The 17,856-nt window shown below is 40.5% G+C and overlaps 1 pseudogene; it reads right to left on the bottom strand.

Moving 5' to 3' along the window:
• LOC145395242 (uncharacterized) overlaps positions 1–17,849 on the bottom strand; it is a 49,365-nt pseudogene extending 31,516 nt beyond the window's left edge.
• Between the last annotated feature and the right edge of the window lie 7 nt (positions 17,850–17,856).

Raw genomic sequence — 17,856 nt, 5'->3', positions numbered from 1 at the left:
AAGGATGTGTGATGTCGCCTTGGTTGTTTAATATTTACATGGATGGTGTTGTAAAGGAGGTGAATGCAAGAGTTTTAGGTGGAGGTCTGAGTCTGGTGAATGTTGATGGTGGAGAGTGGAATCTGAAGCAGCTGCTGTTTGCAGATGATACTGCACTGGGGGCTGATTCAGAGAAGAAATTGAGACAGTTGGTAGAGGAATTTGAGTGAAAGGAGGAAATTGAAAGTAAATGAGAATAAGAGTAAAGTGATGAAGTATACAAGGTTGGTAGATGATAAGGGGATGAATATAGTTTTGAATGGCGAGTTGCTTGAGGAGGTAGAGTGTTTTAAATATCTAGGGTCACATGTTGCTGTGGATGGAAGAATAGATGCAGAAATGAAGTTTAGAATAAATGAAGTAGGAAAAGTGCTGGGAGGAATGAAAAAAGTGTTTAGCTGTCGTTCACCTAGAATAGATGTAAAGAGAAGGCTGTATGAGGGTGTTGTGGTACCGACTGCGTTATATAGGGCTGAAACATGGAATATGGGTTTAGCAGAGGAAAAGTTTGAATGTAATGGAGATGAGGTGTCTGAGGAGTATGTGCAGAGTGACGCGTATGGATCGAGTGCGAAATGATGAAGTGGAAGGAGAACTGGAGTTGTTCGGGAGATAGCTGGTAGAGTTGAGCAGAGGGTGTTGCGATGGTTTGGGCATATGGAGAGAATGGATAATGAGCGATTGGTTAAAAAGATAACTAGATCTGATGTGAGAGGTGTACGGCTGAGAGGAAGACCACGAATAGGATGGATGGACAGTGTGAAAAGAGCGCTGGATGCGAGAGGGATGTCTGTTGAGCAAGGAAGAGTGGCTGTGTGTGACAGAAATAAATGGAGAGAAATTGTGAATGAATAAATGATGACGCAGCCGAGGGGATATTCTCCCGCATTTGGTCTGATCAGCTAGTCAGGTCAGGTGCGGGTAAGGGGATGGGTCTGTTATGATGTGGCAGGGGTAAACCAGCTCTGCTGTCGGTCCCTGGTGCGGATGTCACTGATTGCATTGTGCAGTTGACCCTTGTGCAGTGTGCTGCGGTGAGGATCTGTCCGTTCTCCCCTTTGGGACTAAGATGCGAATGAATGTGTTTGAATGGATGAGTAAATAGGGAGTGTGTCGTCCTGTCTCGGCTACCTCCCTTTCCTTGGGGGAAGCAGCCTAGGTATACTGTATAGATAGACAGACTACTAATATTCCCATCTCCAAAAGTATTGAAATTCTCGGCGTCTCACTTAACAATGCCCTCAGCTGGACCTCTCATATTAGATCACTTGCTAAAACTGCCTCAAAGAAACTTGGATTATTGTACAGAGTCCGTAACTTTTTCACTGACGAGCAGTTAGCTGTAATTTATAAGAGTCATGTGCGCTCTCAGCTTGAATATTGCTCACCCTTGTGGAATGGATGTGGAAACAGGGTTGGCACCAAAGTAGGTAACCCGGTTTTACCCAACTGGGTTTTTCCAGTAAAACCCACTTAAAAAAAAACACAATTTTACCCACTTTACTGGGTTTTTTCAACCACAACCAGCTGTGCATGGCATATTTCTGATCTAAGAAATAAACAAGAAATTTTGCACTCAATTTCTTCATTCTCACTAATACCTTGGTCATACTTTTCTACAAAATGAGTGTAAACATGACTCCTGTGCTTAAGATTGGGTTAAAAAATCCTAATAGTTTGTAGCTTGAATTCAATCTAAATTTCCATGGTTTTCATCTAGTAAATACAAACTTTACTCCCAGCACTACCTATCTCTAACTTTGAAAGTTTTGAAATTGAGTAAAATTGTTTTTGATAGATATGGTTTTTAGTTCTATTAAGGAGTGGGGTAAATTTGTTATATAACAGTAATCATAACTGGAGTTAACGTATACTATACGTTGTCTCATATCATTACCAAGTATCAATAATTCTATAGAAATATAAACATTGCCTTCTCTTTAAAATAGATGTATTTTATAGGCTTAGATATTTGGTTACCAAAAGCTATTATTACTGTAAAGATAATGTGTGAAATCACTTATGCAACAGAATTTTCAATAATAATTATTTAGAAGATTGTGAAATGCAAGTATATAATTACCAAAGAAAGGAGAGTAGCAAGGCAAATGACTCCTTCACCATCAGGGAATGGGGACAAAACAACCTTGTTTCTTTTAATGCTAGCAAAACTAAACGTATACAATTTACTAATAGACAGATATTCCCAGATTCGTACATTACCTTCAGTGCTACTAATATTCCCATCTCCAAAAGTATTGAAATTCTTGGCGTCTCACTTAACAGCGTCCTCAGCTGGACCTCTCATGTTAGATCACTTGCTAAAACTGCCTGAAAGAAACTTGGATTATTGTACAGAGTCTGTAACTTCTTCACTAATGAGCAGTTAGCTGTAATTTATAAGAGTCATGTGTGCTCTCAGCTTGAATATTGCTCACCCTTGTGAAATGGATGTGGAGAGGTTGCATTAAAACAACGACAATATTCAGAACAAAGCTGTTAGAATTATTAACAACCCTGCCATTACAAATAAACTACCTCCTCTGCAAGTAAGAAGGAATGTTGCCTCCCTTGCATTATTTTACAGATATTTTTTTGACAAATGCTCAGACGAAGTTGCATCCATGGTGCCACCTCTCCATGCTTTCCCTTGTGCTACACGGGCATCTGGTAGCGCTCATGACTAGAATGTCACTCAGTTATATTGCAGAACTTCTGCCTATCAGAATTCTTTCATTCCCCGAACTGCATCTTTCTGGAACACGCTTCCCTAGAGTTGTTTCCCTCCAAATTTCAACTCACAGCTGTTCAAGTCTAACAGTTACAGATATTTTATGAACAGAGGACACCAGTAATCTGGTGTATGGATTATTATTTTTTTATTCATTTGTTTTTCCTTCCTCCGTTCTCTTATTTAAAAAAAAATAAATAAAAATAAGAAATCAAGGCTCAGGCTCCAGCTTTGACCAGCTCATTAATCCATCCAAACAGAAAAATATGTCCCCCCACTATTCCTGAACTTGCAGAGGCATATACAACAATACAGTGTAGTGGTTCTTTTCTGCAGTTTGTCAAACAAAATTTGTCTGACACAAATAATTCTTCTACAAGAAAAAACAAAACAACAATCAAGATTAATGGTTTGGAAAAAACAAAGAATTGGAGCAGTGACGTCAACCACAATGCACGGGGATGCTCACTATAGACATGACTGCCCAGACAACTATGTGGTTAAACAAATAATGGGGCTGTCAAACTTCAGTGGCAATTTGTGTACAAAGTATGGCAATGAGCATGAAGCTGTTGCAAAGAAATTTTATATAGTAAAATGAGACATGAGCACAAAAAATTCACAGTAGCTAAGTGTGGGATGTTCATCAGTAAGGAAAACCCTCTCCTTAGAGCCACCCCAGATGGGATTGTTAATTGTAAATGTTGTGGAACAGGTCTTTTAGAAACAGAATGCCCAATAGTAACAGACACTTGACTGGTAGGGAACTGGCTCATATACCAGGATATCATGTTACCATTGGGGAAACTGATAAAATGAAGCTTAAGACATCCTCTCCCTGGTATACAGAAATTCAAACACAGCTAGGTGTGTCAGGATATACTTGGTGTGATTTTGTTATCTTCACTCAGAAAGATATAACAGAGGATAGGATTTATTTAGACAAAACTGAACTTGCAAACGATGCAAAAAAAGCTATAATATTCTATGACAAATCTGTTTTGAAAAAGTTATTTCCAGTAATGCAAGACCCTCATGCTATTACTGTGTGTGTTCTTACCTAATCTAATTGTATCTTTACAGGAATGAGTCAAGCTCGTACTGTCCCGTGTCTTAAACCATATTTATCGCACATATCGTTAAATTTGTGAATGGTTTTGGCACACACTATTTCATTCGGTAGTGCATTCCACTGATCAATTGCTCTGTTTGGGAAACCGAATTTCCTTACGTCTTTATCACCTCTCTTCTTATGCAGTTTTTTGCAGTGTCCTCTTGCTGATGCTTCTCCATATGTTAAGTAATCATTTATGTCTATTTTCTCCTTCCCTGATATGCACTTATATAGCATTATCATGTCACCTCTTTTCCTTCGCTCCTGTAGTGTTGGTAGATTCAGTTTATTTAGTCTTTCTTCGTAGCTTAGGTCCCTTAAGCTTGGTATCCATCTTGTAGCGGCCCTTTGAACTTTTTCAATCTTGACTATGTGCTTTTTGAGATGAGGACTCCAGACTACTGATGCATATTCCAGGGTTGGTCTAATGAATGATGTTATTATCCTTCTTAGCATGTCTTCATTTATGTATGTGAATGCTATTCTCATATTTGCAAGCAGTGTATACATGTTCCATACCTTCTCGCTGATGTGGTCAGCCGGAGATAGTCTGTTATTGATGATCACACCTAGGTCTTTCTCTCTTTCTGATGTGTATAGGGTTTTATTTCCTAACTTATAATCCCAATCAGGTCTTTTTCCACTTTTACCAAACTTGATTACATGAGACTTGTCCACATTGAATTCCATTTGCCATGTACTACCCCATTCATGAAGTTTATATAATTCTTCTTGTAGCTCTTTACAAGAGTCTGTGTTAGTAATTCTCCTTTGTATTTTTGCATCATCTGCAAACATATTCAGATAGCTCTCATTTCAAGTGTTGCTGTTGATATCATTTATATACACTAAAAACATGATTGGTGCCAGCACTGAACCCTGTGGTACTCCACTAGTCACTTCTTTCCATGATGAGTAGTTTCCTCTTAGTACTGTTCTCATTTCTCTTTTTATGAGAAAGTCTTGCATCCAACAAAACAGTTTGCCTCGAATTCCTCCTTGATGGTACAGTTTCCATAAAAGTCTTTGGTGTGGTACTGTGTCAAAAGCTTTCTTGAAATCTAAATAGATACTGTCCACCCATCCTTCCCTTTCCTGTATTGTGTTTGTTACTCTTGTCATAGTAGCTCAACAGATTAGTAACAAATGATTTTCCTATACTGAAACCAAACTGTCTTTCTGTTATCATACTGTGTTCTTCTAGATGATTTACCCAAGCTTTTCTTATAAGCTTTTCTAATACCTTGCTTATAACACTGGTTAGTGATACTGGTCGGTAGTTGAGTGGATTTTGTCTATTTCCTTTCTTGAATAAGGGGACAATATTTGCTTTTTTCCAAATATCAGGTAGTTTACCTTGACTCAAGGATTTCTTGAAAATTAAAAATAATGGTTTACTTAACTCCTTTGCACATTCTCTTAGTACCCAACATGAAATTTCATCAGGACCACTTGCTTTTCCTCTGTCTAATCTACTTAACTCCTCCTGTATTACTTTTTCTGCTATTTGTATATCTGGTAGTATGTGTGGACATGCATGTTCCACATAGTCTCTCTCAAAATTTTTTTCTTCTGTAAAAACTAATTGGAAATTCTTATTTAGTGCTTCACAAATATCTTTCTCTTGTGTATAAGTGATTCCCTCGTCCATAATGGATTGTATTATATCTTTTACTTTGGTTTTGCTTCTGATATAGCTGTAAAACAGCTTTGGTTGATCACTACTTTTATTTATTATATCCTCCTCAAACTGTTTTTGGGCTTCCCTCCTTATTCTTGTATAATCGTTTCTTGCCTGTTTGTAATTATTATAAACCCTTTCACTATTATGTCTTCTGTAGTACTTGAATGGGTGACCGTCTGGGAACACCAGATGCTGTTGGCATCCCTACATGTCAAGTGGGGTTGGTGGAGGATTAGTGCCCCTCCCTGTAAAACAATTAACTCTAAGCCCTTGGCCACCCCGTCTGGGATACATGGCGTCTGGCAATGAATGAATGAATGAATGATCTATTCCACAACAAATCTCTTCTTTCTTTTGATTTTTTACATTCTGTATTGAACTATTTCTGTATTTTCTTATCTGCTTCTTTGTGCTGTGGGATGTACTTCTGGACTCCTATTTCATAAAATTCACAGAATTTTTTATATACAGCATTTAAATCTTGTCCTCTAAGCTCATTTTCCCAATCAACTTCTAAGAAATACTTCTTTAGGTCTTGATAATTTCCCTTTTTATAGTTTAGGCTCTTTTTGTAACTGTCATTGCTGTTTACTATGTCATATGCTATCCTGAAGTTATAATTTAGTACTGCATGATCGCTTTTGCCGAGTGGAGGATGATATATTAAACTGTCAATATCATTTTCTTGCCTAGTAAATATTAGATCTTGCACTGAAGGTACATCAAGTCTTCTTTTTCTGGTGGTTTCCCTCACATGTTGCGTTAGGAAGAACTCTTGTACAAGATCCAGGAGCTTTTGGTCCCAACAGCTTTCTTGGCTAATTATATCTAGAGTATTCCAATTTATATTTGTATTGAAATCCCCAGTTAGTATAATTATTTCTGATTTCTCTTCCATTTTATGTAGTAATGATCTTAAACTCTGAATTGTACTCTCTGCCAGGTCCTCATATTCATCTCTTTCCCATGTGTTTGATCTGGGTGGCATGTACAAATTGGCTACAATTATTTTACCTTCAGATGTGTTGATCTCTACTGCAATCAGTTCTACTTGTGATGGTATATCTAGTTTTATTTCATTGACTTTTAGATTTTTCTTAGTTAATATTATAATTCCTCCTCCTTTTTTTTAAATTTCTGTCTCTTCTCCATATATTGTATTCCTCTAAGTTTAGTATGTCATTGGATATCCTTGGTGTTAATTTTGTTTCAGTTAGGCATATTATTTGTGGTTCATTATCTCTGACATAATCATTCATCTCTAGTAATTTAGATACCATTCCATCCACATTTGAGTACATCAACTTTATCATCTTGTTTATGTACTTGTCATGACATGGTTCTACTACCTTCCTCCTTTTTATTCCATCCTGTTTGTGTACCACTTTCGTACCTGCAATCCTATTACTTTGTAAAAAAATTTCTTCTTCTCCTCTTCTGATCTTCCCTCATTTTTTGTTTTTGCTTCCTCCCTTTTCTTTCAGTAATTCCAGTTCCTCTTGTGTTAGGCATCTTTTTATCCATACATTTTTGAACTCCTCTTTTTCCATAAGTTTCTTTGCATTTTTTAGTATCTCTTCCACAGTGTTTACACTCTGGAAAGTCACCTTTAGAGGTCTTGTCTTGCTTTTCTCATATTTCCCTAACCTTTTGTGTTCCTCTATGTCTTTACTACAGATTTCCTCTGATACTTCCTTCAGTAAGCTCATTACATTTGCCATCTCCTTTTTGTCTCTTGTGATCTTGTTTTTTACTTCTTCATCTTCTATACCAGTGATTACTATAGATTTGTTTATATCTATTGAATCTCTGACTAACTTTGGATTGTTTTGGATTATTCTTTTCACTTCCTTTTTAATGCTTTTTTTCTTCCACTCTTGTTTCTAAGTCTTTCTTTACTTTCACCATTTCAGCATACGTGGTTTCCACATCATTTTTGTAGCTTTGCACAGCTTCATTCACCTGTGTTATCTTCTCCTCAATATCACTGCTCTGGTCAATAAGACTGCTTACTTGCCTAATTGTCTCTGTGTCATTTTTGAACTCTTTTTTTTAACACTCTCGTGATTGACTACTGTACTTGCCATTTCACTCATTTTCTTCCTAAGTGTACTAAATTGCACTGTTAGTTCACTGATGGTTGTGTCTTTCTTATTGGCCTCCCTTCCTAGTTTTTCTATTTCTTCCTTTTGCAAGTGCATCTGCTTCTTTATTTCATCAATTTCATTTTTGAAAGCCATTTCTAGTTTGTTTACACGTTCAACCAGTCTATTGTGAGTCTCCACTTCAACCAGTTCTTGGTAGAAATCATCATTTTGCTTTTTACATTTATCCCTTTTCTTTTCCAAATTTGCTTTACTAAAGTATGTATCCCTTTTGCAATACTAAAAGTTCAAAGTATGTACTTACAATCCCCGTGTTGTTGTAGTCTAAACAAACTTCAGATGACTCAGCATATTCTTTCGTCTTGTTTCTCTTTCCTGTTTGAACAAGTCTTGTTTAAACTTATTATTTTTTTCCTTTTAATAATGAAAAATCATTTAGTCTAACTTAGTACAGAGCTTGACTCATGCAAAGATACTAATTTAGGTAATGCCACTGGCTGTGTTGGTTCGGTACGGAGCACCGATGTCGCACGTCCGTCTCGGTTGAATCCCTCTACGTGTGTGAGTGTGTATGTGTGTGTGTGTGTGTGTGTGTGTGTGTGTGCCTGTAGTAAACAGGATTTTATCTCTGTTCATGTCTGGGCCCCACATATTATTGTATCCAGTGTTTTGATTAAATTGCAGATACTCCTTATGCTCACCAGCTGATCCCCCAGTCCTTTCCACAAGTAGTAGTAGTAGCTGTTCCCTAGGCAGTCTGGCCGAACAACCCCAAATCCCTAAGGAAGGCCACGGCTGAGACCAGGCTGTGTTGTTGGCGCAGGCAATTGTGTGCAGTGCAGTCTTCCATAGTGTGCTTAATAGTATGGGATGCTGTGATGCATCCTGGACAGTCATCAGCAACGAAGTCATCCAGTCTCTTCTGATAACTCAAGAGAGCTGGATGGTGCCCACAACTCTGCCTGGCCAGGTGGACCCTGTCCTCACGAGGGAGGTTGGATTCTGAAGGGTGGATATCAGGAGGTTGTTCATGCAGTTGTGCATTGTCTATAAGTGATCGAATGGAACGGCAAGTGATTTGAGTATGGTTATGATTCTAGAAACTGGTTTGAGGCTGGCAAGGGGAAAGAGGTGACTACAGTATTTGTTTATGATATTGTGTGCTGGGTGTTATTTTGATGTTCCTTGGTGTATGTGGATGTGCTGCCATGTAGTGTAGTGGATGGTGTGGGTTTGTGGAGGCAGAGCAAAAAGAATTTGTGCCTCTCATGTCTAGGTGATCCTTGACTTTGAAGACTTTGGTTTCTTGCTGTAGGTGTAGTAGGTGTGCAACCTGTGATTATTTTTAGGGCCTTGTTCTGTAAGGTGTTGTAGTGTGTTTCAGCGAGGTTAGGAGCCCAAGCAGGGCTTGCATAGTTCGTTACTGACTGTATACATTGTCTTTCCTCATGGTTGGTGTTGCAGGGATCTCACGCCAGTGGTACTCAGAACATTTCCTCAGTGCCCTAAAGTCAGCTTTACCAAAGTGGTATGACTATGTGTTTTTATGTACTTCTTAATCAACAGAGAGAGAGAAAAAAAAAATAATCAGAAATTTACTTTCCACAATAGAGAAAAAAAATCAAATTTATTTTTACGGGTCACATTAATAGTATTTTACTTATTATCTATAAATATATTTTTGTTACGTACGTATATACATTATTCCCTGCCTTGGTGATTCAATAATCCATATGTGAATTGTGTACTTAGGTACTGTACAGTATTTTACTAGCAGTGGTACCCAGCACTGCCTGAGAGCATTGTTAACGCATCCCGTCTGAGTGGCATGTATACATGATGACCTGGGGACATCTGGGTGGCATGTATACATGATCTAGTGTTTTGCAGCATTATTGTTATTGTATTATTATTATGATTATTGCCTTATATTATAATATTATATTATACTATATTTTTATATGATAGGTTTAGCTGAGAAATTATGGTTTAAATAATGATGATTTTTAAGAAAAACACCTGGTGGTGGTTTGGGTGGTGAAAACAACCCCCGGACGTGATGGGTTAATGGAATGTCTACATTGGGTTCCCTTTCTTTTTTTTTTAAGCTGGTCATTCACTAGTCACACGTGGCCAAAGACTATAGATTTTTAACTTTCTTGTTTCAGTTAACATTATGGCACATATCCCTATTATATTTAGTCTATCTGTTGTCAAATTATAAAAAGACTAAATGCACAAAATTAATTATCTCACGGATCCATGATATAATTAAAATTACATTTTAATGAGTTACTTGAGAGGAGCATGTGGAGTGACATGGAGGGACAGGTTGACGAATGAAGAAGTGAAGGAACGTTGTGGGGTAGATGTGGATGTGGTTGAAAAGATTAGGAGAAATACACTGAGGTGGTTTGGACATGTGGAGAGAATGGAGAATGAATGACTGACTAAGAGGGTGTATGTAGGTGAGGTGGAGGGAGAGAGAGGGAGGGGTAGACCGAGGATGAGGTGGAGGGATGGAGTTGAGAGGTATATGAGGGAAGGGGGGGTGAGTTGGGGGGAGGGGAGTCAAATGGTGGGTGACAGAGTGACTTGGAGGCGTTTTGTCTGCGGCCACCCTTTGCAGGATTAGGGCGTCGGGCTATAGATAGATAGATAGATAGACATTCATCAGCTGAATGACAAGGTGTGTTAACTGAGTGCCTTGTCCAACTATAGTATATTCATGTGGGCAATGAGTAAAGAATCACTTTTATTTCTTTAATTCTTATTTAGACAGAAACAGAATAATAGCATACTGAAAACATATAAAGCCAATACAAAGAAGATGCCTATGGCACCACAGGCTGGGTAGACAAGACCCCAACAGTGCACATGGATCTGCATGTATAACCCCTAAAGCACGGCCGTCAACAGCCGACCCCCCCCCCCGTGTGGCGGGGTTGTATCGCGGTATGAGTACCTGTAGGAAAATATTTGCCAAAAATCAGAGATTAATCCTAGAACATTCTAATTTTTATGGCAGATAGTACTTACATTCAGCTTTCTCCAGAGATAGGCGTTGAGCCTTTGTGGACTACCCAAGGACTTGTGGAGACTTGCAAAGTTGGGTAACAATATCTTCACTTTCACACGTCCAACAACCCGGTTTCCCCTCTACCACAGCCTCAATCTTCACAGTACACTTTATACTACAACATACAGGTAGTATGGAATTCGTATTTGTACAATATGCACTGAAAATAAGGCTAAAATCAACGGAGCGTATGGCCGAGATGCAGCACGGCGGCGGTCTTCCCGTCACTGAACAAACATATCCTTTTTCACAGTTAAAAACACATATACTACATTATTTTCCATCATAGTACTTCCCAAAGGCTCGCATGTCACTATTACGGCCATAAAAATCACTGTCACTGCCAGTATTGTGAAGCGGGAATGAGAAAGACCACCGCAGCGCGCTTTTATTCTGCCTTACGCCAGTCACTTTATTCTCGTTCCTGTTGGCCGCTCACACTTCATTTTTATCGCTCACTTTCACTCTCGCTGTCAGTTTAGTGCCTAATTCATCACTGTCACTGTCATTACTTATAAGAATAATATTTCCTACACACCAAACTGTCACTGGCACAACATAGAACAGAAAAAAATGCGTTCAACTTCTTACACTGGAGTGACTGTCACTCTCAATACTTATATTATTACTATGTACAATAATTTATGCTGAAATCACTGTCACTGTCAGTGCTTTTACAACTACATACACTAATTTACACTCAACTGACTGCCACTGTCAGTACATACAAGAAAACTAAACACTAGTATCATTGTCACTCTCAGTATTGTTTACATAATTCCACCCTTATTTTCAATATCTACTCAGGCTGTGGCAGTCAAAGAAACACGGGTAAGCGCACAGGGGAATCTGACACTCTTTGCACTGCAAGGAGGTGCGTCTAAAACTTCGTTCCTGCCGGGTGGTGTGGCTGCAAACATAGCACCTCCTCAGTGCTTTCCCCCTCTTGGCAGTGCTAGGCAGTGGCTCGAGGTGGTGTCACTGAAGGTAGTCCTGGCATTGTAGGCGGTCTGGACGTGTCTGTGAGTGGCGCCTGGGACCTGATGGCAGTACCTGTCCAAAACGCTGAAGCAGCTGGTAAACACAAGTCTTTGAAACCCGCATGAGAGAGTAAGTAGCTGGCTTCCTGTTCTTGATCTTATACAGGATGAAGGCATTCAGCATACACATATCAAGCAAGTGCAAGAACACCTTCCTGTACCAGCGCCGGTTCCTCCTCAGGCAGTCAATCTCTCCGATCATCATAACGGACTTGTCCACCAGCCGCATATTGACGTTGTAGTCAATTAAGCATCAGGCTTCATCACAGGCTCGCCAGTCCTTCTGTCGACCTTCCCTGTGGCTTGGATTTCCCCCTTGTGTAGTGTGGTGAGCATATTGACGATCCTCTTCTCGTGCCACCATATCGCCAGCATCTTCTCTGATTTCTTCAGGTGCACGTCTCCCCGCTTTGATCTTGCAGCCTCGGGGAAGGCAGGGTAGTGTGCCCTATTGCTCCTGACAGTGCCACAGGAGCCAACGCCGTGCTCTGAAAGGTACTTGGCGAGTTTCGGTGCTGTATAATAATTGTCAGTATACAGGACATGATTCCCGCCGAAGTACTTTTCCAGAAGCACTTTCACCACAGAGCCAGAGAATCCAAGGGGGTCGGTCTTGTCCAAGTCCACATTGCTGGCGATGTAGATGACGAAGTCTAGGATGAACCCTGTCTTGCAGTCGCACAGCACGAAAAATTTTATTCCAAAGCGGTGGCGTTTGCTAGGAACATACTGCACGAACCGAAGACGGCCCCTGAACAAAACCAAGAACTCGTCAATCATTACTTTCTTGAAGGGCCGAAGGAACGTCATAAACTTGTCCTTGATCATGTTCAGGATTTCCCTCACTTTCCATAGGGGGTCAGTCTGGGAAGGCTCATCGTTGTTTGCGAAGTGCAGGTACGTCATGAGTTGCCTGAAACGATCCCGAGTCATGTACTTGTTGAAGATGGGTGTGGGGCACAGGTCGTCAGCACTCCAGTACTCCTCAAGCTTGTGCTTCCAGTTATGTGGCATGAGAAACATCAAGCCGATGAATACAAATAATTCCCGGATCATCACAGGAACCCATGCCGCCATCCGCGACGTGGATGGCATTGCACCTTCACCTTCACAAACTCCAGCACATTGTCCTTTGTACCTGTTGGTCTCAGTACAAATATGCTGCATGACTACGTCATCCAGGAAGGGCAACAGGTAGTCCAAACATTCACCACCCTCGGGGACAGGGAAGTCAGCCTGGATCCCACACCCAGTTGAATCAAAGGGCAGATCCTCTAGCACAAAATCAGAGCCCTCAGACCACACGAAGGCGTCCAGAGTGCCCTGCCTAGCCTGGGAGTGGGTGGGTGCGTCGGAGGGTGAGGCAGGCCGTGTGGCAGTGGGTGAGGCAGGCCGTGTGGCAGTGGGTGAGGCAGGCCGTGTGGCAGTGGGTGAGGCAGGCCGTGTGGCAGTGGGTGAGGTAGGTCGGGAATGTGCGGTTGTGATGGTGGTGGGGAGAGTGGGAGAAGGTTCAAGGTCACTCAAAGTAGGCTGGATGGTGAGTTGCCTACTGCGATAAACCTTACCACTAATTTTAGCACTAGGAGACACTTTCCTACTCATGCCAGCATGAACACGGGGCCTACAGAAACCTCTATGACTACCAGACTGCCTACTTCCCTTCCGAGGTGGTGAAGGAGACTCCGAAGACTCTGGAAAAATCACAGCAGACGATGATGACGAGATAATGGGGCTGGGGGTGCGAGGCGGTAGGGCGGCGGCCTGACCCGAGGTTGGGGACAATGGCCGGCCTGCAGAGAACAATGACTGGGAACCGGGGTCACCACTTCGCTTCCTCTTTGCCCCCTTGCCATACGCCACTCCCTTCTGCCGTGGAGCCTTGCCTGACGAGGTACTAGGCACAGCAATTGCCTCTTCCTGCACCTCAGACTCAGCACTCAACGACAAAGTGTCTGATTCTGCAAGGCTCGACCACACACCAACATCACTACCATAGTCCACAGAGGCTTTCAGTAGTTCTAGGCCTATAGCAGACTCACTCAGGCCCTTTGCACTCCCTAGTAAGGGTTTGGAAGGGGTAGAAGTCACAAAGCCCTTTTGCAGTGGGCTGGAAGGCACTGACTCGGAAGAGCTAGAATTCGCCATAATGTCACCTTGAAAGCGTGCGGTAAACTGATGCTAAACAGGGGAAAACCGCACGAAAAAAAGCTAGTGTGACAACTGGGGAAACAAGTGTTTCCAATTAGCATAAACTGCTTGTGAGAGGAAAGCGCAGATTGACATTTCTGAGCAGTCAGCACGCTGCCATATATCACAGCCAGGGTGGCCAGGCTGCAGTGGGGGGGGGTAAAAAAAGCGATACTTGGCAACAACGGAGGTCAGTAGTACAAAGGTCAAGTATGCTAATAGTAGCTAAAGGGTGGCAGTACTGATAGAGAATACCAGCTTGAACCTGCTTGCCCGCGTTTATTCAAAATTAACTCGAATTGCAAACATGACGATCCGCCATTGTCCTTTTTGGCGAGCGTCGCAAACAGGGAGACCTGTGTTTTAGGGGATAAAGAGATCTACCGCATACAGTATTAAGCTGCTAATTTGCAAGTACCACTGGTCAAGATAATACAGTCAGTAACTTGAAAATACGCAGCACACTTCATACACAGAAACTTCTTGTCCTTTTTTGTTCTCTTGATTACACCTTGACACAAATGTTACATCACTCAAACCTTAACAAGCGGAGGCATCATACTGCAAAGCACAGCTACAATAACCACAATGTAATCCATGAGTGGCCACAAATGACAGCCAATAGGTTGTGAAAGAATTTTGAAGGTCTTCATCCTCTGGATTGCTCTCTCTACATGGATACATAATGATGCAATGTTCCTTGTCTTTGTTATTTCACTATGATTTAGCATCCTTCCTTTGCCATCCTCCTTTCTTGTAAATGGTGGCATATACAACTTGGCACCTCATTGGAGTATAAGGTCACCAATGTGAAACCCCCTGTCCGCCATAATGGCATCCCCTGGCTCTACTTTGTCAAGAACTTCAATTTCTGCTATATATCTGTCAGAAGTATTCCTTCCATAAACACTTGACACAAAGGTTGTACGTCCTAAGGGGGTTACGCCTAACAGCACCTCCAATGTGTTGTGATGCTTATATAATGAGTATGTGGAAGCTTGTGCTGAAGGGTAGTTTGGTCTGGCTGTAAACATCTTGGTACAATCAAAGATTGTTCTCGTGTCTGCATATTGTGCAGAATAATCTGTTGGCAAACTTGCTCGTACCTAAGCAGCAGTAAGGCATATAAGCCAATCTTTACGTAGTGTGTAAATATGTGCATCCAAGTTGTGACAGTGCTACTCACACTTCTGCATGCTTCAAAATGATCCCTTAGCATTTGGTAGTGTGATGATAAGAATTTTTTTCCCATCGGTATTCACCAGTGTAACGATAGTGATATTTATATTCTTACCTGTTGTGGGTACGGATCAACTCATCCATGGATATACAAGTGGTACTCGACTTAGTATAACAGTTTATAGTAAATATTTATGAAATATTGTGGTAGCGTTTGTAGTTTTTGGCCGAGCTTAGATTTAGTCAGTACCACAGGTGGTTGTCGTTCCCTCAGCGAAGGAATCTTGAATTGGAAGGGGAGTGAATTTGGCTTGAGGACATAATTTCCTTGATTAGGTATACTAATAAAGAAAAGAAAATGATATATACTTTACTCTACTTTAATAATTCTGTTAATTTCCACAAAACATTTTTAATTACATGACCCTTTTTAGTATGAGAGAAGATTGTATATGTTACCAGGGTTTTTGGGTGATCATTCCTCTAATATTATTACCAGGCGAAAACAATTTGGTACACGCGAGGTATGGAGTTGTGGTACTTTACTTTCTTTTTTGGCCGTTACTCTTGGGCTCAACAATAGCCTCAAGACAGGGATATTTTTACGGGAATGAATTGTCTGTTCGGGCTGGCATAGCCTCGAATCAATAAGAATGATTATTTGTGTTCATCTTTCACCCATATATTTTCCTCATGTAATTTTCTAGAATCCCACACCAAGTCAGTTTTATTTACAGTTCATAATCAACAATGCTATATAGTCACTAGAAATACATAATCTCTCGGGCTTGTCTAACCTCGAGGAATAATTAAAAAAAAAAGAAATATAATCACCAAGAATACCCAATCACTCGGGCTTGTTTAGCCTCGAGGTACAACTCAAATATCACATTATTGCTCACAACCACTAAGTTCCCTTCCACGCTCCTGATTTTTCTAACATATTAATATTAAAGAAAGAGAACGGTTAATGAATTTGAATTTCACCTTTCCGTTACAAGATCACATCACTTTTAAATTTCTATTCCTTATCTACAAAAAAAGAAGTTCACTTGATAGGATCAATAATACCATATCAACTACTTTCGGTTTGTAAAATAATTCGTGGGTAGTGTAAGTGTGTATGTAAGAGTCTACGGGCAATACCACGAGAAGGCCTCGTGCACACTTTGACGTCGCCGGTGTCTGGGGACTGAACGAACGTCCATTAGACACGACATCTGAGGCTCGAGTGACTACGTTAAACTCTCAACAATATTACTTCATATAGTCCATAATAAGTAAGGACTAAACAAAGAAAAAGAGGGGGAGGAAGAAGAAATGTGGACGGCTCACCTGAACGAACGTCCATTAGATATGACATCTGAGGCTCGAGTGAGCTCGTCGGGCGCTAGCAACGCCAACTGCTAAATCAAATGAGGTGGTGTTTTTGAAATATGGTGGGTTTCAATTCTCTTTACAATTTATTTAGCAGTGCTCCCATGACGCCAGGACTTTTGATTGAATCGGGGAAAATTTGGGATTTACTCCTTAATTTAGATACTGATTCTATCACTATCTCAATTTGAATCTGAGAGCAGCTCATGCCATCTAGTGACGGCCAAGATAAACGGGACTTTAAATCCTCAAAATTGACATTATTTAGGCTTTTTGGACTGCTAATCTTACATACTTGTGTTCTAGCAGCTTCATTAGCAAACATTTCACAACTAGGTTACGGAAAGAATTGTATTTTCATCATTATTCTGTTTAAGGTTTAAACTCGGCGCCCGGCAACGACGCACAAACAAGGGGGGAAGAGCTGCACGCATGTGTTATTCGTTAGTCTACGAGACGGGGAATTCCCATAGCTCAACATCCACAATTACATCACCCATTGCATAGATACAGAGATACATACATGTAAAAATAGTTAACCCTACATTAATCATTAATATATGAATTACTACTTAGAGTAGGAACTTATAAACTAATATTCAGGTTACACCCTATCTAACTTAAAATTACAGTACTACTAAACACATACATGAATATCAAATGTGTGGCACTACAGTAGTCATAGCCTTCTTGCAGGAATACAAGGGTCATCAGATACCCTTCATAGTGTGAGAGTTTCTTACTTGTGCTAGAACGAGCCTTACTTGGAGGTGTATTCGCATCTCTGAAAGGTTTCTATTCTCTCCAATAAAATATCTTAGAAACACTTTTCTCAACCAACTCAAAAACAACATTTAGATTCTCCCCGGATTTCATACCTGTGTACTTCCTAACAGTCTTATCACTTTTCAAGATCTTCTGAATGAAGGCCTCATGGAAAGCTTCCTCATTTTCTGCATCACCACACCCTATCAGCTGAAAGACAATTGATCATGATCACCTTAAGCATGATTTAGCATTGCTCATGATATAAATACAGTTGTGGCTGTGGCGATAATTTTGAAAGGGCCAAGGTGGTGTTGATGCCACCTGCCTATGTAACAGAAATGTTTGCTCCACAAACCGTGTGTTGTGGAGAATGAGAATACAAATAATGGAGGAAAGGCATTCTGTTATCTTTGAGTGTTTCATTCTACCAAATCATGACAAGATATATACCGTAGGATGCATGTTATGTGCAATAAGATCTGAAGAACAGGCAGTGGGCAAAATACTCACCTGAGGTGTTCTGTTCTTGACCGTTGAATCTTCCATCCCAGCT

Source organism: Coenobita brevimanus, chromosome 30 (assembly GCF_032717465.1).
Source record: "Coenobita brevimanus isolate Jiangsu-jjx chromosome 30, ASM3271746v2, whole genome shotgun sequence".
Classification (NCBI taxonomy): Eukaryota; Metazoa; Arthropoda; class Malacostraca; order Decapoda; family Coenobitidae; genus Coenobita; species Coenobita brevimanus.
This window is presented reverse-complemented; position numbering and strand designations above follow the sequence as displayed.